At 48.6% G+C, this 6,699-nt stretch overlaps 1 protein-coding gene across 1 annotated transcript in view; it reads left to right on the top strand.

The window, feature by feature from the left end:
* The window catches only part of UVRAG (UV radiation resistance associated), a 114,573-nt gene that overhangs the window by 8,738 nt on the left and 99,136 nt on the right, over positions 1–6,699 (top strand). Inside the window, exon 2 of the mRNA XM_035343780.1 lies at positions 6,321–6,326. The gene's annotated coding sequence lies outside the window, so the exon portion shown is untranslated. The remainder of the gene's footprint in view (positions 1–6,320; positions 6,327–6,699) is intronic.

Here is a 6,699-nt window from a genome sequence, read left to right as displayed (position 1 = left end):
TTTTCACGGGCTTAAACTCACTATGCCACTTTCCAAGGTGACAAACTTAATTTTTTGCCTTTTTCAGGCTTGGCCATGGGCTTTGAAAGCCTCTTGGTCTGGAAGATAGACCTGGTTGCTCATCTCCCCTCCTAGTAAATCTGGTCCTGGTTTCTGCTAGCAGATATTAAGGCCGGGTTGCTGTGACTTGGCTGAAACAGCCCCGGGAGAAAAGCCGTGAAACTGGGAGCAGAGCCCTGGGATGCTCTGCTCCGAGCCCTCTGCGTGACCTGGAGGAGGTCGGCTCTCTCGGAGCTTTCTCAGAACTTATCGAGTTTTATATCAAAGCACAGCTGCTGCTTGCAAATTCCCTAAAGCAGAGGAGGGAGGGAGCTGCTCCAGACAAGGATCCACTCCTGTGCAGGGCTGTGCTAACGAATCTCCTGTAATTGTCCCTTCTGCAAGGTGGGGCCAGCTCTGCCTAGGACTGACTGTGCTTGAAGGGGACACCCAAGTCCTATAAATTAAGCTCTAATGTGAAACCGGTCCTGAATATTGTTATTTATATTGTTATTTTCTAGCTGCTTACCACCAGTTTGTAGGAGGATTCTTTCCTTTGATCTCATCTTGTGCCCAAGGTCTGTGCTGGGCTCATGTTTCAAGCACTGCTCTGACCTGATCTCAGGAACAAATTACTCCCCTGGAGCTGTTTTTTTGTTTTTTGTTTGTTTGGTTGGTTTGTTTGTTTTTTTTGTTTGTTTTTCTTTGTTTGTGTTTTTTGTTGGTTTTGTTTTTTTTGTGTGTGTGTGTTATTTTTGTTTTGTTTTGTTTTTCTTTTTTTTCTTTTTCTTTTTTTTTCTTCTTTTTTTTTTCCCTGTAGTAGGTTTCCCTTCTCCAAGGGATAAGAGCCTTATACTAAAACTCCGCTGGCTCGTGGTTTGTTTAAGGATTTTAACTTATTTAGCAAAAGGCTATGGGCACCTATACAGGCACCTGTATCTCCTGCTTCCACCCTAGCCTACATAACATGGGCATTTCTTGGGGAGGGGCTGCCTTGGATGTACACAGCACCAAGACAAGAGAGATGAAAATGTAAAATAACCTAAGCATTAACAGAAATTAAAGTTGCCACCTCTGTCTCGGTGGTGGCATGCCACAGGTTGCTGGAAGGATGGAGATGGTGTCAGGAGCACTGTGCTCTTACTGCCTTCTTGTCCAGGCACCTTCTGCTGGCCAAAACAAGAGGTGGGATTCTGCTTCTGCTAGATAAAATAAAGCTGTTCTTTGTATTTCTTCTTCTTCTTCTTCTTCTTCTTCTTCTTCTTTTCTTTTTTCTTTTTCTTTTTCTCATTCCTTTCCTTTTTTTCCTTTTCCTTTTCCCTTTTTTTCCTTTTCCTTTTCCTTTTCCTTTTGCTTTCTTTTTCTTTCTTTTTCTTTTTATTTTTCCTTTTCTTTTTCTTTCTTTCCTTTCATTTTTTTTTTGAGAAATGGGCATCTTTGCTTTCTGGCGGACCTGTCTTGCCTTTAGCTAAGCAGCTTCCTTTCCTCTGCTGTTGTTTAGCTTGGTGTTAAAGTGCATTCGCACTTCTCTGGTGCTTTTAAACCTCCATGCAAGAGTCCTGCTGCCCCCTGTCCCCTCCCGCAGGGCTTTCTGGCTTCAGCCTTCCTGCTTTTGTTCACCCCTTCCCAAGGATGCTCTTCCCCCCTGCCTGGGGCTGGGCTCACAAATTTGCCTGTTCAGAGGGGAAGGAAAGCAGCTGGGGGCCTTTCAACCTGTTTTTGTCCCTGTTTGCGCCTCCTTACAGGCTCAAAGCAGGGGGATTTTCACTGTCACCTCTTCTTCCTTGTGCTTTTAAGTAGCTTCTGTCCTGTGCTTCAAATCAGAGCCCTCCCTCCAGCAAACAGAGCTGGAGAAAAAGGCTAGGTGGCTAATTATATGGAAAAAAAAGGCACGGGAATAGGATGCAGGCCACCTGCAACGATTCCTGCCTCAACTGCCAGCCACAGGGCATCCTGAGCATGTTACATGGGGTTATTTAGGTGCCTTTTCCCCGGCTGCAAAGCTGGGTGGTGATATTTTTTTATGGTGCTGGCATGTCAGCATGTGAAATGGTGGGATGCCACCAGCTTGCTTGGAGACCCTCCTTAACTCAGGCAGGATAAACAAAAGTGTCATTTGCAGGGCATGGAAATTTGGGTTTGAGTAGCTTTTTATTAGGTCTGGAAACAGAGCAGGGTCTAAGGAAAGGGGTGGGGAGAAAAAACAATAGAGGACATGCTGCCCTCCAGAGGTGCCTGTCAGTAACTCCACGATAAGAAAAAGGCATTTTGGGGAAATGCCAGGCAGTAATGCCGAGAGACCACGAAGCCAGCCTGGAATGGCTTTGTACTAGGCGGAGGCACAGGGCAGGAGTGGATGCATTACCCTCTGGATAAATATTTTGTCAGTTTAGCCCAAGCAGCAGCGCCACGCGGAATAACAAATGAATCTCTGCAGTGCAAAGCCCTCTGAGCTTCACGCAGTAAAATGATCCTCGGGAAAATGGTGCTAGTTGGCAACAGCTCAGTTAAATGAGGTTTTTCCCTTTCGGGAAGAATCCTGGTATGACAAAAGTGGGCAAATTTCTGCCAGGGGTTCATGAGGCCACCTTTTGGAGCTGAAAGGACACGAAATGAAAAGGCTGATGCCGAAATTGCTCTGCTGTGTGGTTTTCTTTTCTCCTTCTGCCTTGGGAACATAGGGATGAGGATGTTATAACAGGCTGTAAAAGGCTTTAGAAGAAGCCTGGTGCGGATCTGAACTCCATGCATGGTCTGATCATTGACTGGCCCTCTGTTTTTTCCTAGGTCTGATCCACTCATACTGGCTGATGAGAGATAGGGAGTTTTTCCTGACTTTGCTCCACGAACTGGGGGTGCCCCAGCCCTGGCAGTGCCCACGGCCAGCCTGCGTGGGGCTGGGGGCCCTGACCATGGCAGGGGGTTGCAATCCGGTGAGCTTTGAGGTCCCTTCCCACCCAAACCATTCTCTGATTCTATGATTTCATTCGTGTGCTATCCCCAAAGCATTCTTGTTGTGGGCTCCTTAATAAAAAGTCACAGTTCTCCCAGTCAGGCATCAGAAAGCACCGAAGCAACATTTATTTCTATTCCCTCTGCCCCAAGAGCATGAGTTTGGGCAAAGCCAGCTCAGTTCTCCAGACATCAAGTTCTCTGACCAGAGTTTCTGTAGACACCAATAGCTGTTGCCTGTTTTCTCTGCTGTCAGAGGAGCTTTTCCACCTTGAGCCCATAAAGCTGACAGAGCACAACGAGCCCTCAGCCTCCATCCTGGCCACAGGTTTACCCCTGACCAAGTGGCGGGGCTGATGAGTGCCTTGAGACACATCTTGTTCGATGAAATAGCAGGAGGGTTAGGAGTTCTTATCAGAACAGGTATCAGAACCACAACACCCATCCGTTCTCCCTCCTCGGCGTGTCGGAGGCCTGGATGCGCCTTCCAACCAACTGGAAGTAAATGGTGCTAAATGGATGTGTGGGTTTCACCTGTAAAGAGTCAGTCAAAATGTTCTGACCTAGAAATGATACCTAGCGAGTCAAAGATCGAGAAAGATTTCAGTACAAATGCTGCCCTGGGGATGCTTTGCAGCCAGAGGGCTCCCAGCCAATGCCTGCATCGATTCTTTTTCTTTCATATTCATTAATGGATCATCCTGCAGAGGCTTTCAACCCAAAAGGCTTGAAAGAGATCTATAAATATCCCACGGAAAGATTTGCTTTGCTCATTGGTGAAATGCAACCACTTCACGGGGTGGGAAGCACCCTTACCCATCAGGTGAAGCCAGGGAGTCAGAACAGCACCTCTGCAAGATGGAAACGCAGTAAAGGGAAGGGACCTGAAATCAAGCAGAATTTCAAGCAGAAGATAGATTTATTTTAGAGACTCCTTTCGGTGTGGCAGGGGATATTTCATGGCCATGCCTGAGCAGGAGCTTAGTTTTTTTTTTTGCATCTTGCTTGGATGGCAGCCGTTGCAGTGACGTGGAGACCCAGTGCTTCTTCAGCAGTGAGCTGCCAGCCTCTGGCCTTGATGTAAGGTTCACTGAAATCAGAAAAACCCTTCTGCTTGGTTCACATGGGCTTTTCGTGTAGTCCCCAGCGAGGGATCCAGGAGCAGGCACTTTGGGGTGGCTGGGGGTGAGGGAGCCCATGTGCAGAGGTGTCCTGCTTTCACCAGCACAGCCCTAGGACTGCCCCCAGAAGGATCAATGCCACAGTATATAAGGTAAGACCTGTAATTCCTCTGTCTGGTGTGGTCCCAGAGCATACAATTTGGTGAATACAGATATAGCCTTCTCCTACAGCCCACTGAAAACCCTGAGGGAAAAATACTGGTAAATACCATTCCTTATCCCAAGCTGATTAATTCTCTCCCTTATTTTTTTGTTTCCTGTTCTGCCTTTTAGTCCACGACACATTCATTTTATGTATGGTGAAATAAACTTGTTCAGCAGTCTCTGTTAACTTAGCAAGCAGATTCAGTAATCCCACAGATTCATCCAGCATCTCCTATTCTGGAGCACATCGAAGGGCTTTGCCTGGAGTTTTGGTTTTATATCTGAGCCAAAACAGCACCACGTTTTCCCAGCTATGCTGCAACAGCATTCAGAGGGCAAAACATCACTTTGCCAAGCCCTGACTGAGCAGGAGGCAAGCCATCCTTCACCCTAACCTCAAACAGGGGTCCTACGAAGCCAAAAACTTGTGTGAGCTTAATGCAGACATGTCCCTGAGTAAGCACACCGCAGGCTCACGGCTTTAATCCCAAGTGCCATTTCCAGGAGGCCTTTTTCAAACATCCCAAGCCGTCTTGGCCCAATTCTGCCTTGCTTGTGAAACCTGCTAAGATCGCAGCATGACTTCACGTGGCAGCAATTCTCTTTTACCATCCCCAGAACACAACGTATTATCAAGAGCTGGCTCTCGCTGCTTCCAAACTGAGAAGGTTTTGGGAGGTTCTTTGAACATTTATTGAACTCGTTAAACTTTTCCTGTTAAGAGCTTTTCTTTACGGCAACAGTGGTGAAGCAATAACATCCTTCTGAGGGGAGTTTTTACAACCCCCCGCCACTTCGCCCCCCTCCAGCTCTGTTAGACAATAAGCTTTTGTTTGGATTTTTTTCAGCCAGCCAACTCAAACAACTTCCAAACTAACCGGCAACGCTCTGGCAGGAGTAAATGGGCTGAAATATCTTCTCCAAAATAAAAAATCAGGTTCACAGATGGAGGCTATACTGTAACCCAGAGGGTGAGATTGTGTCAGGGCTGATGCAGGGACTGGTACTGTGGCAGCATCCACCGTTGAACTGGATCCCACCATCCTCATCACGTCTTAGCCGTCTGGTAAACCTCATCCCAAGCCAGTGGGACTTGATGAGGTGTAGGTTTTTGTCTTGGCAAACCCTCACTTCACTGAGACACATCACTGATCAAAAAAAAAGCACCAAAGATGTTCAATTTTGATCTGTTGGCTTCGTTGGGTTTGAGATCAGCCTATCTTGGTCAGGTGACTTCAGTCTGTGTGATGGTTTCGCTCGGGTGGGTGACCGAGCTCCACCACAACCGCTCTCTCACTCCCCCTCCTCAAAGAGGAACAGGGAGAAAATACGATGAAAGGGGCTCAAGGGTTGAGATAAGGACAAGGAGATCGAGCAGTAATTATTGTGATGGGCAAAACAGACTCAGCATAGGGAGATGGTAAGATTTATTGCCTATTACTAACGAGCTAGAGAAGTGAGAAATAAAGGAAAGAAACCAAAAGCACCTTCCCCTCCCATCCACCCTCTTCCACCTCCTCCCCCCAGGCGGCGCAGGGGAACGGGGGAATGGGGGCTATGGTCAGTCTGTAGAAATTCTTCTCTGCCGCTCCTTCTTGGTCATTCTCGTCCCCTGTGCTGTGGGGTCCCTCCCACGGGATGCAGTCCTTGCTGAACTGATCCAGCGTGGGCTTCCCACAGGCAGCAGCTCTTCAAGAACTGCTCCAGATCTGGGTCCGTACCACGGGGTCCATCCCTCGGGAGCAAACTGCTCCAACCTGGGTCCCCCACGGGCAGCAGCTCCTGCCAGGTCACCTGCTCCTGCCTGGGCTCCTCTCCACAGCCTACAGGTCTGGCCCAGAATCTGCTCTGGCAGGGCTCTTCCACAGGCCGCAGTCTCCGTCGGTGCAGGGCCACCTGCTCCACCGTGGTTTCCTCCACGGGCTGCAGCGTGGAACCCTGCTCCACCGTGGTACTCCATAGGCTGCAGGGGGACAGCCTGCTTCACCATGGGCCTCACCACAGGCCCCAGGGGACTTCTGCTCCGGCGCCTGGAGCACCTCTCCCCCTCCTTCTTCACTGACCTTGGCGCCTGCAAGGCTGTTCCTCACTCCTCTCACTCTCCCAGCTGCTGTGTGGCGCAGTGTGTTTTTTTTTCCTGTCTTAAATATGCTCTCACAGAGGCGCAAACAACATCACTTACTGGCTCAGTTCTGGTCGGCAGTGGGGCCCTTACCAAACATGGGGCAGCTTCTAGATCCTTCTCACAGAAGCCACCCCTATGGCCCCCTGCTACCAAAACCTTGTCACATAAACCCACTACAGTCTGTGAACACATTTCTCGAGCTACCCAGAAAAACCAGCAGGACAAACAACACCCTTTCCCCCAAACCACAATGTTTTA

This window comes from Oxyura jamaicensis, chromosome 1 (assembly GCF_011077185.1).
Source record: "Oxyura jamaicensis isolate SHBP4307 breed ruddy duck chromosome 1, BPBGC_Ojam_1.0, whole genome shotgun sequence".
NCBI lineage: Eukaryota > Metazoa > Chordata > Aves > Anseriformes > Anatidae > Oxyura > Oxyura jamaicensis.
This window is presented reverse-complemented; position numbering and strand designations above follow the sequence as displayed.